Here is a 19,543-nt window from a genome sequence, read left to right on the forward strand (position 1 = left end):
AGTCCACACAACATAAAGAGGCTGATGAGAGTGTGCAATATGAGAGGGGAGGAGGAAATGAGACTCTTGCCTGTCACTGTAGCACTGTTTTAACTTGCTTAAGGCAGGTGGTAAAGCCCCCATGTATTAATCAGAAAACAGGATTCTCCTGTGAGATTCGATTAGGTTTAACAAGAGAGTTTGACAGATCCCACCCAAAAGGCTGAAAATCCTGATAATGAGGGCACTCTTCTGGGAAGCGGGAAATATGAGGGTAAATTGCCTCAGGCAGAAGAGGGAATAGAATCTGGGTCCCAGACTAAGAACCAGTAACAAAATATCTCAGTCTTTCAGTAATATATTTTCTTGTCTTCTTCTGCAGATGTTTAAAATATAGCTTGACATTCAGTAGAATGTCGCTTTAAGATTAGAAATAAGTTTTCAGCCCTAAAACTGTAAGCAGAATTTCAGTGAAACTGATTGCTTCTCAGTATTTCATTTTGGGAAGGGAGTCAAAAATTATTCCTCATCTTGAAGCATAAGAGTTAAAACATGTATGAAGTTTAGCTGCACATCAACTATTTTATTCAGAAAGGTTACACAGAAAAAGGAGGACAAGTATAGTTTAAAATCTAGAAATAGGAAAGCAAAGTACATTTTGACACTGCAGTTGGTAAGGGGAATCCCAGTGAAAAGATTTTTCATGCACTCTGTGCATACGTTACATGTTTTAGGAATGTATTTCCACCTCTTTACAGGACATAGTTTATATATTTGTAATGCTGAGCTCACAATTACCAGGAAACTTCAGCAGTAAGGAGGAGGATGCAAGCAACTCTCAAGCACAACCCCCCTTTGTGTAGTGACTACTTTTGCTGATGTTCTCAATTAATGCAGGAATGTGGAAGTTGAACGTGAACTCTGCTCTTATCAGGCCAAGACTAGCACTTCTTTTCATTTCTCTATAGTAATAATAAATGTAGTTTCTAAAGAAAGTAGCTTTTTAAATTTTTTTCTGTTATTGTTTTGCTATTCTGGGTCTTTGTGTAGCTGAAGCTGAATCACAGCCACCCGGCTGCGTTATAGGTAAGATAGAGATTAGTTCAAGATCCCCAGACAAAACTTTGTAATAGTTTACCTTTACATATTACACACAGTTAGAGAAAATAAAGCTAAGATGACAATACAAAAGCTCTCAGTATTCTTAATAATTATGTGAAGAGTTTAATAAGATATGTTTATTGGGCTATAGTGATCACTGCATATAGGGCACTATTACATTTTTTTCCAAAAGAAATATAGAGACTCTCTCAGCCTTATTTCACTGGAATTCCCAAAGAAAGTGTTCTGCATTTCTGTCTCTTCCTCCCCTACACCCTGAATTTACATATGAAATATCAGGAGAAACTGGACAAAATATACAAGGCACATAACTGCTCTCATACTTAACGTTATAAGTCTCATTGACTTTGGAGAGCACATCTATTAAAATCAAATGGTATCTGCAAAATTAAATTTTATTTCAAGACAAGACCTTCATTGAAGCCTGATGATTTAAAGACATATTCACTTTGAAAATGAAAACAGTAAACCAGGAACAATAAATAACAGCTATCTACATACTTGCAGACTGGATTTTAAAACTGTGCTATTACAATCATTGCATTGTTGTCATCATAGTCAAGGCTGCATACAGAATGGGTTTGAAAACTTATCCCATATGATTTGTATAATAAACGTGAAAACCAGAATTAGACTAGATCCGGAAAACATTCAGGTTTTGATAATACCTGGATTTTTAATGTGTCTAAAATAAAAGGAATAAAAATATTGCTCAAAATATTTATATGTGCAACAATTGAGACAGATATGTGAAATTTAATGCCATTCTTGAACCTTTAAATTTCTGTCTGATGCATGAATAATACATTTCAAACTACTCATGAAGTAATTTGGAGATGCTATTCCAGTCAGCTTTACTACTTTGTTCTGTTCTCTTTTTTTGACATCTTACTTTTAGTGTTAATGATAAGATGGGAACCTTTTTAGAACATCATCCTTATTTTTTCTGCCATCAAATTCAACTAACTGCAACAGAATTATACTTCAGATTACTTAGCACTGTAGTCCTTAATACAGTTCACAAAGACATCCCCCATCACTTTTTAATTTTATTGTGCATACTAGTATACGAATTATGCTCATGAGCTCCAGATTATAGATGTGCTGTAATTTTTTTAACCCATTTGTTGGACTACAGTGTTAGATAGACCTCCTTTTCATTTCAATAGCACATTCAGGTGTGAAATTACGTAATCATTTGGGTCAAGATATGTAGTACTAAAATTTTGTGTCAGATTTCTGTAATGGTACTCTACACAGAAGTTTAGTGTATATATACTATCACAGGCAAGTGAGAGATGGCTTTTGCAATGTAAAATAAATGTAAAATTGGTTCTAAGTGTTAATGTTAGTTTGTAGTATGGATGCTAATGTCCTAATAGGTGTCAAGACTTACCATAGCTTTAAAGAGCATGTGCAATTTTCATTAGGTTTAGTATTAATTTCAGTTGACATATAATTGAAGCATGTATCACTTTAAGTAGAATTGAATTCTTATGTATCATTGCTAGTGCATTTTAAAATATAATTCTTATATGATACTCATGATAAGACACAATTCAATTTCTATTAAAGTAATTATTTGTAACCTCATGGGCTTTGAGGAGAAATTATTTCTCTACATGAGTACGGCCTGCAGTGCAGTTAAAGTGAAAGATAACTGAAAAATACTATGCCACTTTCTCAAAGTGGAAAGAGAAATCTCCTTTTCCTGCAGTCAGAAGGTGTGTGTTCACTAAACTAATCCTTTCAGTCTTCAGCTTCCTTGTGTACATTCTGTTATTCCTTTACATTTGCTCCATTGCCTATTCTCTTTATCCAGTCCCTATATTCCCAATGCAGTTCTCATGCCTGTACCCTTGGTGAAGTTCCTTCTTTCTCTCCAAGTAGAGAATTTTGCCCACTAGAGAACTATTGTGTGATGCAGAATATGAAAGCACTGTCATTTGTTGTTTCTGTGCATTCTAGAACTTTCAGGGTTGAAAGATCTGCAAAATGCAACATTTTCCTATATTTTAAGTAGTCTCCATCACAGGCAATCCCCATTCAGTGTGAAGTGTTAGACAGCCTTCCCTGCATACAATGCACCTCAATAATGTCTGTTTCTTCATTTTGCTTCCAGGCAACACCTAAATTCAGTTCTTGGAATATCTTTAATAAGAACAACCAGCAATTACTCCAACTTTTCAACAATTTCATGTTGCTAACCAGCATTTCTGTGACATTGCCCTGGAAGCCTTTAAATGCACCAATTAAATTACACATAATCACTCTAAACATCTATAAAATATTATTGACACATACACAGCAATTAAAATTCTTAGCAAAGAAAAAGATTTAATGAAGCAGTTCATTCATATGGAAATGAGAGTGCCATGAGTGAACAGAAGCAATTGAAGAATGTGCTGTTATGGATGAGACTGGAAAGATACTGAAGAAGAAATTAATGTTAAAGCCAGAAATATGCCTATTGGTGGCCAAGTTAGTCCTTTGTCTCCTGATGTTTTGCAAGCAAAAAGGTGTTAAGCTGAGCTCTAAAAAGACAGTTGGTTCTAAGGTAGGAGAAATATAGAAAATGTAGGAGGTGGCTAGGGATAATTACTGCATCATATTATATAAATGCTATTGGAGTGAGAAGAAAGTTTGTAAGGAAGAGAGGAGAGCTTCAGGTAGACACAGTTGTAGCACTGCTACCAGGATAGGTGCTCTCAACCCAGCAACAACAGCAATTTCCTTCTGCTCCAGAAATCTCCTTACCTACAAAATCCAGTGCTGAGCTCCTTCAACCCTCCTAGAAGTGTGTATCCAGATTTACTCAGCAAACAGCTCTCATCCTTATTAGATGCACAGTTGCCCAAGTCACTGGCTTCCTATATATGAGGAAAGACAGAATTTTTTTTGTAGTTATTCACAGAAAAAAAAACCAAACCCAGTACAAAAGAGACAGTAGTTTCACCATATTAAAATTCTGCACAAGAATTGGGCTTGAAGGGAAGGCCTAAAACAGAAAATGTCATCCTCAGCTACTGCAAGTAACTACTTCATATAAATCTCTTAATAAAAGGTAACCAAAAAGCATCTCAAAAGTGAATTACTTTCTTGCCCTCACTACGTTGTTTGGAAAATAATTCAAGATTTTCACTGACTGGATATTTAGAAACCATCCTGTAAATACATTCACGGCCAGTTTCAAGTAATGTATTCTTGTTTCACCATAGTTCTTTATTTTATAGGACTCTTTCTCTGATGTTTGCTCCCTTGAGGCATTTATAGGGAACTTTTAGTTGGGTGATTAAAATCAAATACTTTTAGACTCTGCCAATAAGCCTAATTCTGTACTGCCATCCAAAGAACCTTTTTTCTGCATTGTTTCCAGTAGTAATTTGTCTTTCTGGAGTACCAGATGTACACTCTACAGTGGTGTTTAGTACAATGCCTTTAAATACCTCCCTACTTCTATTGGCAAAAATTTGCTATGACTACATTACTTTGGAAATACCCAACTGCTTCTGTAAGAAACTACAGAAGACATACTGGCATTAATAATTCATGTATTCATTATAAATGTACTGACCATAGTGGAATATTTCAGTATTAATGCTGATATCCAGAGGATTGCTCTCTATTGGACCAAGTGCATCTGTTAAAGTATCCATGAAATGAAAAATCATTTAGTCTGAAATTCAAGCATTCAGCCTCTCAAATATGTCTTCAAGCCCCAACTTTAACCTTCATCCTTAGTTCTGGTCCCTGCTTATTTGGGATTGAGCATGTGATTTAGCTGATTTCCATTTCACAGTAATGTGTTGCTTAAAATCAAGCATCAAGTGACAGTCAGGATTCCCTATTGGAAGGCATGACAGCATTTTCTACCAGTGCATAGAAGGCAGAGTACCTTTTCTCATTCCAATATTTTCATCCTGGAAGTGCTGACAGAAGTGAAAAAGGAACAACAAGTAATTGGGCAATACTTCAAGAATACTTGAAGCAGTCAGAGCTTTCAAGACAGCATGGACAACTTGCATCTTTCTGCTCCCCAGACCAGAGAACATCTGAGGTCTCATTACAATTTAAAGTCTAACATTTGCCAAGCAGAACACTTTCTTATGGGCTTTGTCCAAATCTGGTATGAAGCATGCTCCAGTGACACCCTCTCTGGCAAGGAAAATTATGAAGAGCTGTCTGTAACCTACCAGTAACTCTTAAAAAGAAGTCTCTAGTCACACTAGAGCAGCTCTTTGTGCTCTTTTCGTGTAAGAAACCAGAGATCAGAACCAACATATCAACCACAACAAGTTCCTATGAAAATTAAACCTTCTCTTCTCTTCTCTTCTCTTCTCTTCTCTTCTCTTCTCTTCTCTTCTCTTCTCTTCTCTTCTCTTCTCTTCTCTTCTCTTCTCTTCTCTTCTCTTCTCTTCTCTTCTCTTCTCTTCTCTTCTCTTCTCTTCTCTCTTCCCTTCCCTTCCTTTCCCTTCCCTTCCCTTCCCTTCCCTTCCCTTCCCTTCCCTTCCCTTCCCTTCCCTTCCCTTCCCTTCCCTTCCCTTCCCTTCCCTTCCCTTCCCTTCCCTTCCCTTCCCTTCCCTTCCCTTCCCTTCCCTTCCCTTCCCTTCCCTTCCCTTCCCTTCCCTTCCCTTCCCTTCCCTTCCCTTCCCTTCCCTTCCCTTCCCTTCCCTTCCCTTCCCTTCCCTTCCCTTCCCTTCCCTTCTCCTCTTCTATTGCGTTCCACTCTGCTCTGCTCTGCTCTACTCTAGTCTATCACTTCAAGTGATAACAGAATAACTTGCCATTAAAAAAATAATTATTGCAAATTGCTGTACATGAAATATATTAAGCATGTAATCCTTTGTGCCATTCTCAGCAAACATAGGGGATTCTAGTCAAAGCTAGAAGAATTAATATTCTAATGCTTAATAAACTTATCTTGTAAATCACTGGCTAATTTGTACTGAAGTGATGAACCATTAGTAAAGCTAATGCAAAAGGAAAGTTCACTGTGAGAAAAAGATCCTAGATCTCCATTTCCATTGACCTAAGGAAACAGGAGTGTCCATACACTTGATTTCTGTGCAGAAACTGACTGTCTTGATATTCACTGACAAACTGCAATTCCTAATGAGGCAACTAATGCATACCTACCTCTGTAAAATACATGCACATGAATGCTACAGTTTCAGTGTTTCAGATGTTACTTGACAATAGCATGTATATTTTTGTAGCCATGGGATAGTTAAGAAGACAGCTATGTGTAACTGAAACTAAGATGGGCATTGTTCCTCTATTTGTGCATTAATTTACAATACTGGCCAAAATTTATACAGGAAAATTGAGTGGTAAATTCACTCTTTGCTTTTCATTCTCAGAAACAAAACAAAAAAGGAAATACCTGTCTGCTCACAGGCTGCCTTAAGGTATCCAATATTATCTTATTCATGATTCATTTAGAGAGATAAATTCACAGGTTAATGAGGATGAAGTCACTGTTTAAGTATTTTGGTTGTTCAAAGTCCATTCAGGTTGCCTACTCTTCAGTGTGAAAGTTTCTATGCTATCTTTGGTAAATGGGCTGCATAGTTACCTTTTTAAAACTTGTTGTAGAATAATTGAAGGACTTATCTTTCTTTCTCTGCTAACCAATACAAATATATTCCCACATATAAGGGGGTCCACAAAGATGATCAGAGGGCTGGAGCCCCTCTCCTGTGAAGGCAGGCTGAGAGAGGTGGGGTTGTTCAGCCTGGAGAAGAGGATTCAGGGAGACCTTATGGCAGTCTTCCAGTACCTATAGGAGCTGTAGAAAAGCTGGGGAAGGACTTTTTGCAAGGACACATGGTGGTAAGACATGGGGTAATGGCTTTAAACTGGATGGAACAGGGTAAATTTAGTGTAGATGGTAGTGAGAAATTCTTTACTCTGAGGGTGGTGAGACACTGGCACAGGTTTCCCAGGGAAGTTGTGGCTGCCCCCTTCCTGGAAGCGTTCAAGGACAAGTTGGATGGAGCTTTGAGCAACCTGTTTTAATGGGACATGTCCCTGATCATGCAGGGAGGTTGGAACTAGATAATCTTTAAGGTCCCTTCCCACGAAAAGCATGATGTGATTCTATAATCAGATCACCTATATTTTACCATGTCTGGAAATATGTCTTTATTTGTTTCCTACTTAATGGTGAAAATTTAAAGAGATTCTCTATATTCAGCTCTGAATTTACCACTGTTTCAGGTTATATTTCCTGAACTGACACTTTAAAAATTACTTAAACCTTCTACTGAAGAAAATGGGATATAAACAAAATCCCACATAATGTGGAATTAGGTCATGCATACAGAATATTTTCTCCTCTCAGAGATGCATTTTTGGTTAGTCCCTATGCAAAAAGGTTAACAAACTCTTTGTTTCTGTTTCCCCAAACAGACTGCTTAAAAAAATCATAAACATTAATATTATCTGAAACACACTGAAAAAGAATTAACTTTATTTACAGATTAATAAACCTGGACTACGAAAGGAAGAATGCTGCCACTGTGGCAGGTGACCTTTCTTTAGGTCACCTGTTGAGCCTCTGGAGAATACAATGAAGAAAACTACTAGAAAAGACCAAGACCAACCTTAGAAAGCCTTTAAAACAACCAACCTCAGGTAGGATAATCGAGAAGTCAGTTTTGGACAGCATCACTGATTTGTGGTCCAGTAACTCATAGCGGTTGCTATGGCAGCACATCTGCTTTGCACTCCCTCCCCTCACACACATCCCCCTCCCTGAAAGGAGAAAGAGCATGTGATCATACAGAAGATAATCATGAAAAAGCACTCAAAGAGGCAATGAAACATTCTGCAAGCTTCAATCTACAAGGTTTTATGTAAAATAGCTACTGCAGGACTTCTTTCAATTATTACTCCCTAAGGTTAAAAATCTAAATGCAGATTTTTGCAATTAAGAGAGTATATTCCAGAATAGCTTTGCCTCTCACTTTGTGTAGATGCTCTGTATTGCTAAGGAAATGAAAGTCTACTGGAAGGCATCTGAAAAAAAGCAAAACCATCTTGCTTAATTTTCCTGGAGCTCTGGAAATTAGCCCACTTAGTACAACATTTTAAATAAAGTTTTAAGAACTTGATGGTTATATTCTTATTAGTTTATGTGGAATTCTTAAGCCAAAATTTATTTAGCATCTGTAGTCTTTACACACTCCTTCTTTGCTTCCAAATATAGAATATATTCCTTATTCTTATGTGAGATCTTTTTTTTTTTTTTCATATTAGAAAAAAGAACAAAATCAAAGAAACCTATGAAGACACTGGGGCATATATGTTTTATTTTATCTTTTTTGAAAGCAATCCCGAATAGAAATCAAAATATGAATCTAAAACAAATTACTAGAAAGTCAATTTTAAGTTTTTTTTCCTGCAATATGACATCATGTGGTCATGTCCCATAATAAAACTGTATTTTAGTTTCAATTTGCTGTAAGTGGTTTCATCTTTGTTTTCCTACAATTTCACATATACGAAAAAATCCCTACCACTAATTTTTTTAATTCTCAGTCCTTTTCTTTAACCTTTGGTGTAATAGATCATAGAATAGTGTTATTCACCTAGAACTCTAGATTAATGACTGCACCACTCACCACTATTTCAGTCATTATATATATGCTTTTTTTTCCACATCATTAACATGTTTACATATAAAATTATCTTGAATATTTTTGCTTGTTTCCCTGGACTGAATACCTGAGTAGCTTTTTCTCATGAAGGTCCAGATTCTTCTCTCTGTTGGCTGAGACACTGTTTGCTGTGAGACCAGCCACTGTAGAACAGAGCCATCTAGCTCAGGAAGATTCACCAGGCACCTCCAGCTCTGATCCTGTTCCTACTGTTGAGAGGCTCAGTTTTCCATGCAATTAAGTATTTAAGAAAAGGAATGCTTCACAGAAGCATCTGTGAGAAGAATTTGCTCAGCTTTGTGAAGGGAAACCATCTACAAGGAAAGCCGTGTCTTCTCTTCCTAGGGCATATAGACAATTTGAAAAGAAAGTTAAGGTAAATACAATACTTGTAGTTTTTATAATGTTTACTATTTGCCAGTGCAAATCTCTGATGAACTGCTCTGTGTAACTATGTAGCAACTAAACAACTTCCAATTATAGAGCACCCTAATTTTTGTATAATGTCTATCTCTCCCAGAAATCTTGTTGTTATACAAATAGGAGGCTCTTTTTGAATTCGCCAAGAGTAGAGGGAATTCAAACCGACTCTATCTGGATAATAAACATGTCTGTCCTTGGAGCAGAGAAATATCCATGTGGATGTTTTTGTTTTTCTTTAAAGATATCTTCAAAATAAGCTAGTATTGGGATCCTACTTTAATATCCTTAATCTTGACATTTCATCTCCAAAATGGAAGACTCAAAGCAAGTATTGTACCAATGAAATGAAGTTAATATCCTTAAGTATTTTAAAATGTGATATTTTTAAAAGGTCCTGATTACTTTGGAGACAACAATTTTTTTAAACAAGATAATTTTCTCAAAATGTTCATCTATTAATTAAAAAATAATAAAAATGTAAGTCTCAAAGGGCATATTTGGCTCTCTATGCTTCATATGAGAATAATATTGTGATTTATTTTTTTTTTCCTAGAGTTGGGAGAAAGGATAGAATTCTTGAAACTGTAGATCTGAAATATATATTCAAAATTAGTCACCATATAAAGACGATATGACACCCAGTGAGCAGAAATGCATCAAAGCAGAAATTTAATAATATTTTAAGAGTATGATAATACTTTGGAAGAGTTTAATAATGAAAACAAACAACGTTTTCCTTTTTGGTGGGGCAGAATAATTACGTTAATTGGTTTCCCACACTGTCTGAATCTGCCAAAAATTTGCATTTTTGTGGTTACAGTTTCATGTGCTTTTTCCGTGAATGGCAAAATAAGCAAGGAACTGGAATTGATGCATCACAGATGAACTGGGGATCTTGCCCCCATTAAGTCTCTGCAAGTTCATGTTCAGTTAAGAACATTTAAACATTTTCAGAATATAGCTTTAGAGCTCATAAGGCTTGCTGAAAAAAATCAGCTAAGCAGTCTTTGGAAGATTTTATTAGAGGACAGGTCACCATGTACATAGCTAGCAGTGTGCTTTCACTGCTCACATAGGATGTGCATGGCCCTCAGAACTCACAGATCTCTACCTCCTACTGTGCCTTTGTTGCTATTGTTTCTCAGCTATCTAGCTCTGAGTATATGTCTAAGAATGCTGTGATTTTAACTCAGCTTGCCATGGGATTTCAAAAATTCTGCACTGCAGCTCTGCAAAGGGAATTGCAATGGGCCTCTTTCAGTCCAGAATATTAAGGACTCCATCAAAATGACTCGCATGTTTGGACTGAGATCCTGAAAGCACCAGTTTGAAAGCCACATACATTTTTCATATATTTTTTATAATTATCTGTGTGGCATTGTTGAAAACAAGACAGAAAATGTCAATTTGCCATTATATGAAATCTTTACAAGATAGGAGCACTGTGTGTGCTTTTGTTCCTGGCATCTCAGGAACGACACAGTAGAGCTAAAGAAGATGTAGAGAAGGGTAAATATAATGATGTGTAAAAGCTCCCTTACCAGCAAAGAATAAAAGGAGCATTTGGGCACCTTCCATCTGGAAAGGGGACTGAAGGGGCACCTAACTGAGATTTGCAAAATCAGTAATGTGGTTAATATGATTTAATTAGAGGGTTATGAAGAACTGACTCATCAAAACTTATAATACTGCAATAGGAGTAAAATGATGCAACCAGTAGAGATTCAATTCAAAGCAAATATAACACAACATTTTTTCCTAGAGGGGTCAGGGAACTTCTGGCACAGGGGTTGTAGCAGCAGACATTATTAGCAGGATCAAGAAGAGATGAGACAAATTATGGACAATGGTTCCATAAATAGTAAAAAAAGTAGATGGGAAAATGCCTTGAAATATCCCTAGTCAAATGACCAAAGATGCCATGAAACTTGAAGTTCAGTGGAGCACGGGAAGGGACCAGGCTTGTGTGCTCTTCCTAAGCATCCTCTGCTACTGCCACGGTCAGACAGACTTGAAGTGTAGATGGGATATTATTCATTTATTTCTGGTATTTTGTACCCCACTCTGCAGGAGTCTTCAGTGAGATGAAGTGTCACAGTCCTAAATAACATAAGAAAAATGAGAAAGAACACATACTCTGATATCCAAACTAGTGGAACAGAATAGCAAAAATGGAGTTATGGGCAAGGATTAAACATTAAGCCAGTGAAAGAGTTAATAAAAGAAGGTTTTCTTTTTCTTCTAGGCCCATTGCTCTGCAGTCAACATCCTACTGTCTGTGAAAGTGAAGACACACAACTCTCAATGGCACAAAGTGTCACAGAGTAGCTTTAGGAGCTTCCAGGTAGATCATTTAATGAGTACAGAAGCTTTTATATTTTGATGTAGTTTGGGGGTTTGGTTTTTTTAGTTTATTAATTTACATAGAACATTATCAAAGCCTTTCTCTGTTGGTTTTGTTTTGTATTATTTTGTTTTTACCAGAATATATTTTTCCTATGAAACATTTTCCATACAATTTTTTTCACACCTTCAAAAAGTAAGAAAATACAATTTTCTTCCAAATTTATTGTTGAAAACTGTTGTTGAAATCCAATTATAATAGTTCACATTTTTGTATTATTTGCTTCTGAATAGAAGCAATATCACAAGGTAAAATGAGGGGTGAAGAAAACCACAGGTGCACACAATTATATATCTGTTAAGTGATGGGGACAGGAAGGAGGGACACAGTAAAACAGAGGGTTATAAGAAACAAATAACTGAGACATTACATGGAGAGACACCAGGATGTGAGAAAAAAGAAAACAAGTAAGAAAGGACACCACTGAACAGAATTATGCCAAATTCACAAAGCCTCAGAGAACAGAAGCAAAATTTCTTTCTTTAGTTTCCTTTAGAATTTCTTTTCTTTTGAGAACATTAAGGAACTGCAATAAAAGCAAATAAAAACTAACTTGAATTTAATAAAAGAAAATTATTTTTCATAAAGTACGTGATGAAACATTCTATATTAGAATGTTTTACTTTTACTGGAAGTGTAGTTTCAAATTGTATTTCAATCTTGGAAACAATAAAGTAAAATAAAAATTATAATAAAAACTCACTTCCCAAAATACGTGGTAAAAATAATCTAAATCACAAATAAGTTTTCAAAGTGACATTTATGGGGTTAAAAAAAAAAATAAATTATAGAGATCTCTTAAAAAAGGGTTGCAGAAGAGGTTTAAACTTCCTGCATAATGGAGTATCATTCATGGTGTCTCACAGTTCCTTTTTGAGAAGGTTACTTCCCACCTGTTCACCTTCAGGATCTTGCAGCTTTCTCTGCAAGGTTTAGGATTGCTCCTTAGGTGTAGGAGACTTGACAACCTGTATGTTCATGTGCCACAGTTTGTGTGATGTGAGACAGCCAGCATAACTTTACCAAAGGCACTTTCAGCTGAACCAACCTAGGGGTCTTTGATGATGGAGTGACTATCTCAGTGGACAGAGGAAGGGCTCCATGTCATCTATTGAGACTTCTGTAAGGCCTTTTATGCCATTCCCCACAACAACTTCACTCTATATTGGATCTAAAATGGATTTAATTGGTGGACTGTTTGGTGGGCAGAGGAAGTGGTTGGATTGTCACATACAAAAGGGTAACTAATGGTCAATGGCTCGATGTCCAGACTGAGACTGGTGATAAGTGTTGATAAGCATTGTCCCTCAGAGGTCCACATTGCAATGAATTTCATCAACAACATAGCCAGGGGAGTGCACCCTCAATATATTTGTAGGTGACAAGCTGAGTGGTGCAGTTGAAATGCCTGAGGGAAAGATGCCATCCAGAGGGATTTGGAAGAGCTCAAGAAGTGAGTTCATGGGGATTAACAAGGCTAAGTGCAAGTTCCTACACCGGGGCCAGGACAACCCCCAGTAACAATACAGGCTGAGGGATGAAAGGTTAGAAAGCAGCCCTAGGCAGAAGGACTTGAGGGCATTTGTAGATGAAAAACCAGCCATGAGCTGGCAAATGTGCAACAGAAAGTCTACCATATCCCAGGCTGCATCAGAAAACCACAACCAGCAGGTGCAGGAAAGTGATTCTGCTCCTCTATTCCACTCTGGTGAGACACCACCCAAACAGCTCATGAAGCTCTGGAGTCCTCAGCACAAGACAGACAAGGGCCTGTTGGAGCAGTTCCAGTGGATGGCCATAAATTACTGTAGGGGTGGAACACCTCTCCTATGAGGAAAAGCTGAAAGAGCTGGGGTTGTTCAGCCTAGAGAAGAGCAGATTCCAGGGAGAATTTTTTGCATGTTTTCAACATTTAAAGGGGCATATAAAAAAGATGAGGAAAAACTTTTTAGTAGGATCTATTGCAAAAGAATAAAAGATAACAAAAGATAAGGATTTTAAACTAAAAAAAAAAAAGTACATTTAGACTATATTTAAGGAAGGCAAGGTAAGGGTGTTGAAACACTGAAACAGTTAATCCAGATTTATTGCCAATGCCCCATCCTTGCAAATATTCAACATTAGGTTGGACAGGCTCTGAGCAATTGTGCATGTCCATGCTCATTACAAGGGAGGTAGGCCTAGATGAACTTAAGAGATCTCTTCCAACCCAAATCAATGCAAATGAAGGCAAAGTAGACAAGAAATCCCCTAGAATATTTCACCTGATGTGATAACAAAATGTCTCTTCTGCAGTTCTGGAGATTTCCAGTAGACAAAGCATTTTTCTTCTTGCAGTACTAACTATTCACTCTCTGAGTAGAACAGAGTTGAGTTTTGAAAGTTCATCTGACCCTAAACAATCTAAAAAAGACAATGAAATTATTTTTACACCAAAAATGCCAACCAGGCCAACTGAAGCCCTGAAAACTTTCCAAAAATCATTACTAGGTGGATCACGTGATAAAGTCTTTCTTCATCTTAAACTGCAGAGAAAAAATGTACATATTTATACTGTACAAAAATGACAAAACCTTAGTTTCAAAAGGCCTATTTTAGAAAGAAAAATTTCTTCTTTGGTGAATTATGACTTTGTGAAAGAAAATGTGATATATTAAATCGGGAATTTAAAATAATCTAATATTTTTTGTTAACTACAGAGATAATTTCCTTAATTATGCAAAACGTAATTGGTACGTGTCCCATAAATGCACATTACAGTTGTGAAAACTGGAATGCTATGGTAGAGAACTTTTATGGGTTTACTGTAGGTACTGGATAAAGAGTTTTTTAGCAGGAATTCTTCAGATTCACACTGCATTATTCTTCATGTGTCTTTCTCAGGCACTGACATTTAAGATAGTAGTCAAAATTTCCATATCACATGCTTGTACATGTAGATAAGCATCCTGGTAAAATGCTCCATTTTGTTTCGTTCATTTGGACAACTGCTACTTTTATTTACCTGTAAAGGTGTGCACAGTCCAAAGCAAAACAAATCAAGATATGTTCACAATGTGATATTTTTAAACTAAGGAAGATAAGTTGTATTACCATGAATCTATATCTTAATTATTTTTTTAAATTCATTCATTTACATAATATCATACAAAAAGAGTGGGAGTAGAGAGGAGAATTTACAACATTTCAGAAAGATGTAATTAAAAATTCATTTGGTATTAAGGAACAATCATCTAGTAATGTATCCAGTTCTCCTTTTAATCTGCCTATTAGCTTCACATGTTTTATTAATAATTCTTTTGAACACACTAAATACAGCCGAAGATTAGTTTTAATGCAAGTCCTGATTGTTATTTTTTTGGTGGACAAAGAACAAAACTATCTTTTTAAAATTCTCAGATTTTCTTTGAAGTTTGTGTTAAACTGTCTCATAATTCTTGTCACACATAATGCTGCTCTCCCTCACCATGTTGTCTGGCTGTTAGGCAGCAATAATGGAATAAGCTGAACATTTTACAAACGGAAGTCCAGACAACATAAACTTTAATGTAGTTTTGGTTTGCTTTGCTTTATTTGTTTTCCCCTCTCTTTTCTACTTCTTCCTTTGCCACCATGAAACTTAATATTGTCCCTAGATTTCCTTACAGAAAAGCTTTTCTCTGTGCCCATCATATTTTCTGATTGGAGCATGCAACCTGCTTTCTTTTCCTTCCTTAAAATCAGTTTTACTCAGTGATTTAGAATGCCTACTTAATGAGAAGATTTCACATTCTCTAAGTTAAACAGAAATATTAGGATATTTTAACAAATTATGTCAAATTTTACTGTAAAATACAAACATATTAACATTTATTCATTTCATAGAATAAAGGGTTGACTGGCCCAAGAAAACATGGTAATCTGGTTTTGAAGTAGTCAACAGACAAGCCCTTAAGTGTTAATAATTCCAGATTTTTCTCAATTGTCATACAAACAAAGCACTCAATATTAGCAATCCAAGGAAAAAAATGTGTTACTAATAAATATAGAGCTCTGAAAATACGATATCTGGAGGCATTAGCTTCAGTAGTTACACCCATGGTTGATACAAGTGCAGCTGGGAAGAGAATCACCTCAACTGAGCAGCAGAACTGTGACTGGGAACCAGACCTATTTTTTTAGACAGCTTCAGGAGCTATTGCATTTTGTATACTGGAAGTGATGAAGTCAACTTCAGCTTATCTCAAGTTGACTAACAGGGTGCCATGGACTTGGTGATCTCAGAGATCCTTTCCAACCCAGCTGAATGAAGTCCCTTAGCTTAGTAATACAGGGCAAATATAGAAATAGTTAGCAATTTTTTTCATTTTTTAATTTTGTGACCTGTAAGCCTGGATGGCCTACTCATGTGCATAGTCCCACTTGTAAACTAAGTTAAGTACAGGTTAACAATGTACAATTTAGGATTCAGAATTTAAATATTTCATTTTTTAAATAATACCAAGGCACTGAAATTGTCTTTTCTTTAAAAGTCAGCATCAGGAATATCTGGCCCAAACTGATACCCTGGTGCATTGTTATATTTGTTGTCAGTAGTGTTCTTGTTACATTTGTTCATGGTACATCTTTTAATTATGTGGTAGAAGATCTCGGGAGTCCAAGGCTCTGTCATTAAAGGATTTATAGTTTCAGTACCTGATGTTGTTTTGCACTATTAGAGCTCTTCTCTAAGGAGCCACAAAAATACTTTGCAGACCTTAATTTTTGCATTATACCCACGCAATGGTACTATTCCTAATTTATTGAAGAACTCAAAGTACTGAGAGTTTAAATGATGTCCTGTGAAAACCTGGAAAGACAGCAGTGTTGTAGGGCTGCTCACCCTGGTTCAGCCACCCACACCCAATGTGCACACAGATCAGCCACAGATCAGATTTACCTTGCGTGCTCCCAGGCCACTTCTGCAAAATGATCCTGGTGAGTCTTATCACTTTTTGATATCTTTCAAATACTACCTCTTTCAGTCTGAGAGTGAGGACTCTGGCAGATCAATCTCTCCAGGGGAGGACAATGAAAAGTACCTGTAGGAACAGAGAGCAGTAACATTACTCGGGGCCAGTCAGGAAGCTGTGCCCACAATGAATCCAAGAACTTATGTTAGTCTGCTACTTGTGTGAGCTCTGCATGGCTAACATTGGATTGTTCCTGCTAATCTTTCCAGCTAGTCCTCTCTAGTGACTGCAGAGGATGGGGATAAATTTACATATTTTCATCCACACCTATACCTGCACCTGTGTTTATTCTCATGTTAATGTTAATTGGAAAATCAAAAAAACCCAACAAACATAAATTCTACTTTTACTGTCCTCTTTTTTATCCCCCCAAAAAATCTTAAAGTTTGTAATGATCTGCAATTGGTAGTAAATGTTGTATTTTGGCTTGTTTGTATCTAAGCTGCTTAATGCCATTATTTACAAAACTGTAGGTAAAAGCATCTAGCCATCCAAACAACTCAGAAAAATACTTTTCCATTAATAGATTCTTGTGCAAATTCAGTCTGTTACTTGTGAAAACTGCTGTCATGCAAGCCTGCATAATTCAAGGTATATTTGCAAAAACTCCTAGTGAAAAAACAATAAAACCAGAAGCTCTGTTTCTGAAGTAAATTAAAGCTTTACACAATACAGAGACTGCACCTTAATGTTGCACGTGTTTGAAAGACAAATGGAATATTACACTATTTGGGAAACAGTCCTTATAGGTATATTATCGGTTTTAATTTTTTGTGGTCTTTTCTGAGCTAGCAGAACCTTCCCAGACCATCAGAAGAGCCGTGCATTTTCCACCCTTGGAGATGGAATTAGCATCAGCAACTTCCAGGCAACCTTCTGGAGCTTCTTCCAAACTAAGCCATTTTATTACAATGTTAGCTGTGAGTCTGCACATGGAAGTTGAAGTTTACAAATAAACACATCCAAACAAATGCATATATATATATATATACTTTCCTTCATGTCCATTTCCCTTACAATTTTTAGGACAGCCATTGAGTCAAGATCAAACCAAGATAAGTATATTGACTACTGATGTCAGAAAATTCCTCTAGAGACTAGGCATCCTTCACTGAGTAAGGAGCTGATCTGTAGAGATTGTGTCTATCCTTATTCTGTCAAGTATCTGACTACTCAATGTTTTTATATCACCTATGACAGATTTTTTCCTCTGACATTTTAAGATCCTCAAATATCCATAGGATGCTATGGGAACTATGATTTTATCACTGGAAATCACATTTTTTGTAGCTGATAAATGTTAAGCTCCATGTATTAGAAGGCAGAAACCTTTTCATTAATTAATCATCAGTATGTTTAATAATATAATTAATGATAGCTTAGTGTGACAAAACATTAATTTGAATATCAAACAATGAAGCAATAACTGTTTTGGGGCTGGTTTTATTTTTGCTGCTGGAAGCCACCATTTGAACAAGCTGTCAGACTACCTACTTTAGGTGACAAGTAAGAACGCCGACATGTGACAGTCACTGCAACAGCAAAACCACAATCCTTCATGAAATATAAATCTGGGTTGCTCTACAGCCCATCAGATAAACTGATAACACAGCATTGACTGGACTATACGGTTGTGATTTTTTCTTAATTACATCAATAAATCTTTCCAACATTTTGTCATTGTCACACTTTGAGCAGTGACAGATGCTCTCTGTTATTCCCACTTTCCCCCCAGAGGGAAGGAACAAATAAGTGAGAGAGATTTTAAAGTTGAAAAACCTTGAGTAGGCAGAATGTGACCCAGCTTGGTGAATGCTGTCCTTCTCCAGTGAGGAAACAAGAAAGAGCAGTGTCAGGAAGCAGGCAGGAAGGGCTTAACCCAGCGAGGACACCAGCCAGAGAAAAACACCCCAGGGGGCTCTCTTGAGAGCCATTTCATACAGAACACCACGGGAAGGAATACTGTGATTGGTCCATTTGGGTCACCTGGAGAGGACCCATCCTCTCCTCCCATGGGCTCAGCTGCTTCCCATTATAGCAGCCACATCCACAGCTTGGCAGCTGCTGGTGGTGTCCCAGGTAGCACTTTTCTATCCAGATCCTCTCAGACCAGGACAGCCATTTTGCTGGGTCCCTTTTAAGTTCCTCTAAAGTTCCTTTATATCTTCTCAAGCATCAGCTCTTCTCAATAATTTTGCATGATTTCTCAAGTTTCCCTGCTTCATCATTTGACTGCAGATGCAGATCACTGAAATAGAGAGCCCTGACACTTTCTCAGGGTGAGCACAACAGCACAAGTGGTGGCAAGAAGAAACATTTCTTATCATCACCAGTCCCCCCCGTTAATTGAAATGCCTGTTCTGACTTATTTTTTCCACAGATTTAATGGGCCAGAGAATCTTGCCCTACATCTCATATATTCTTTTCCCTCTCTGGTTCTGTAGTCTGCTATGGGGAAAAAATAATCAAGAATATCTGGGGAGACTGAACTGACCTAATGAACATATGCCTGAGTTAATGAACATTTCCATGGACTCCATCAGTGCACTTCCTAAGGCAACTGTAGGCACTGAGTGGCTGTCATTTTCTGAGATGCAAAATTGCTCAGCTAGCTTGTCTCAGCAGTAAGTCACTTCAGTTAGTGTTGCAATTAATTGCATTTAAAGGAGCTCTTATTTTGCTGGGGGTTCGAGCTTTTGTTAGGGGTAGAGTGCTGAACTGATTTATCATTAAGATCTGTAACTGCAGGCTTCTAAATGAGAGTGAGTGGCCTGAATTCTTTCATACTTCACTTATTTCCTTAAATCTTTTGAAGTTTGCAACTGAAAGGAAAGAATTTGGAAGAATATATGTATCTTGGGGTGTTATATGAGGAACAGGTTTGCCTATATTGAGAGACTATTTCCTTTCTGTGTGGGGGTCAGCTCTTATTTCCATTCTAATTCTGGCTCTGCAGCTTAGTT

This window comes from Heliangelus exortis, chromosome 2 (genome assembly GCF_036169615.1).
Source record: "Heliangelus exortis chromosome 2, bHelExo1.hap1, whole genome shotgun sequence".
In the NCBI taxonomy this organism is placed as follows: Eukaryota; Metazoa; Chordata; class Aves; order Apodiformes; family Trochilidae; genus Heliangelus; species Heliangelus exortis.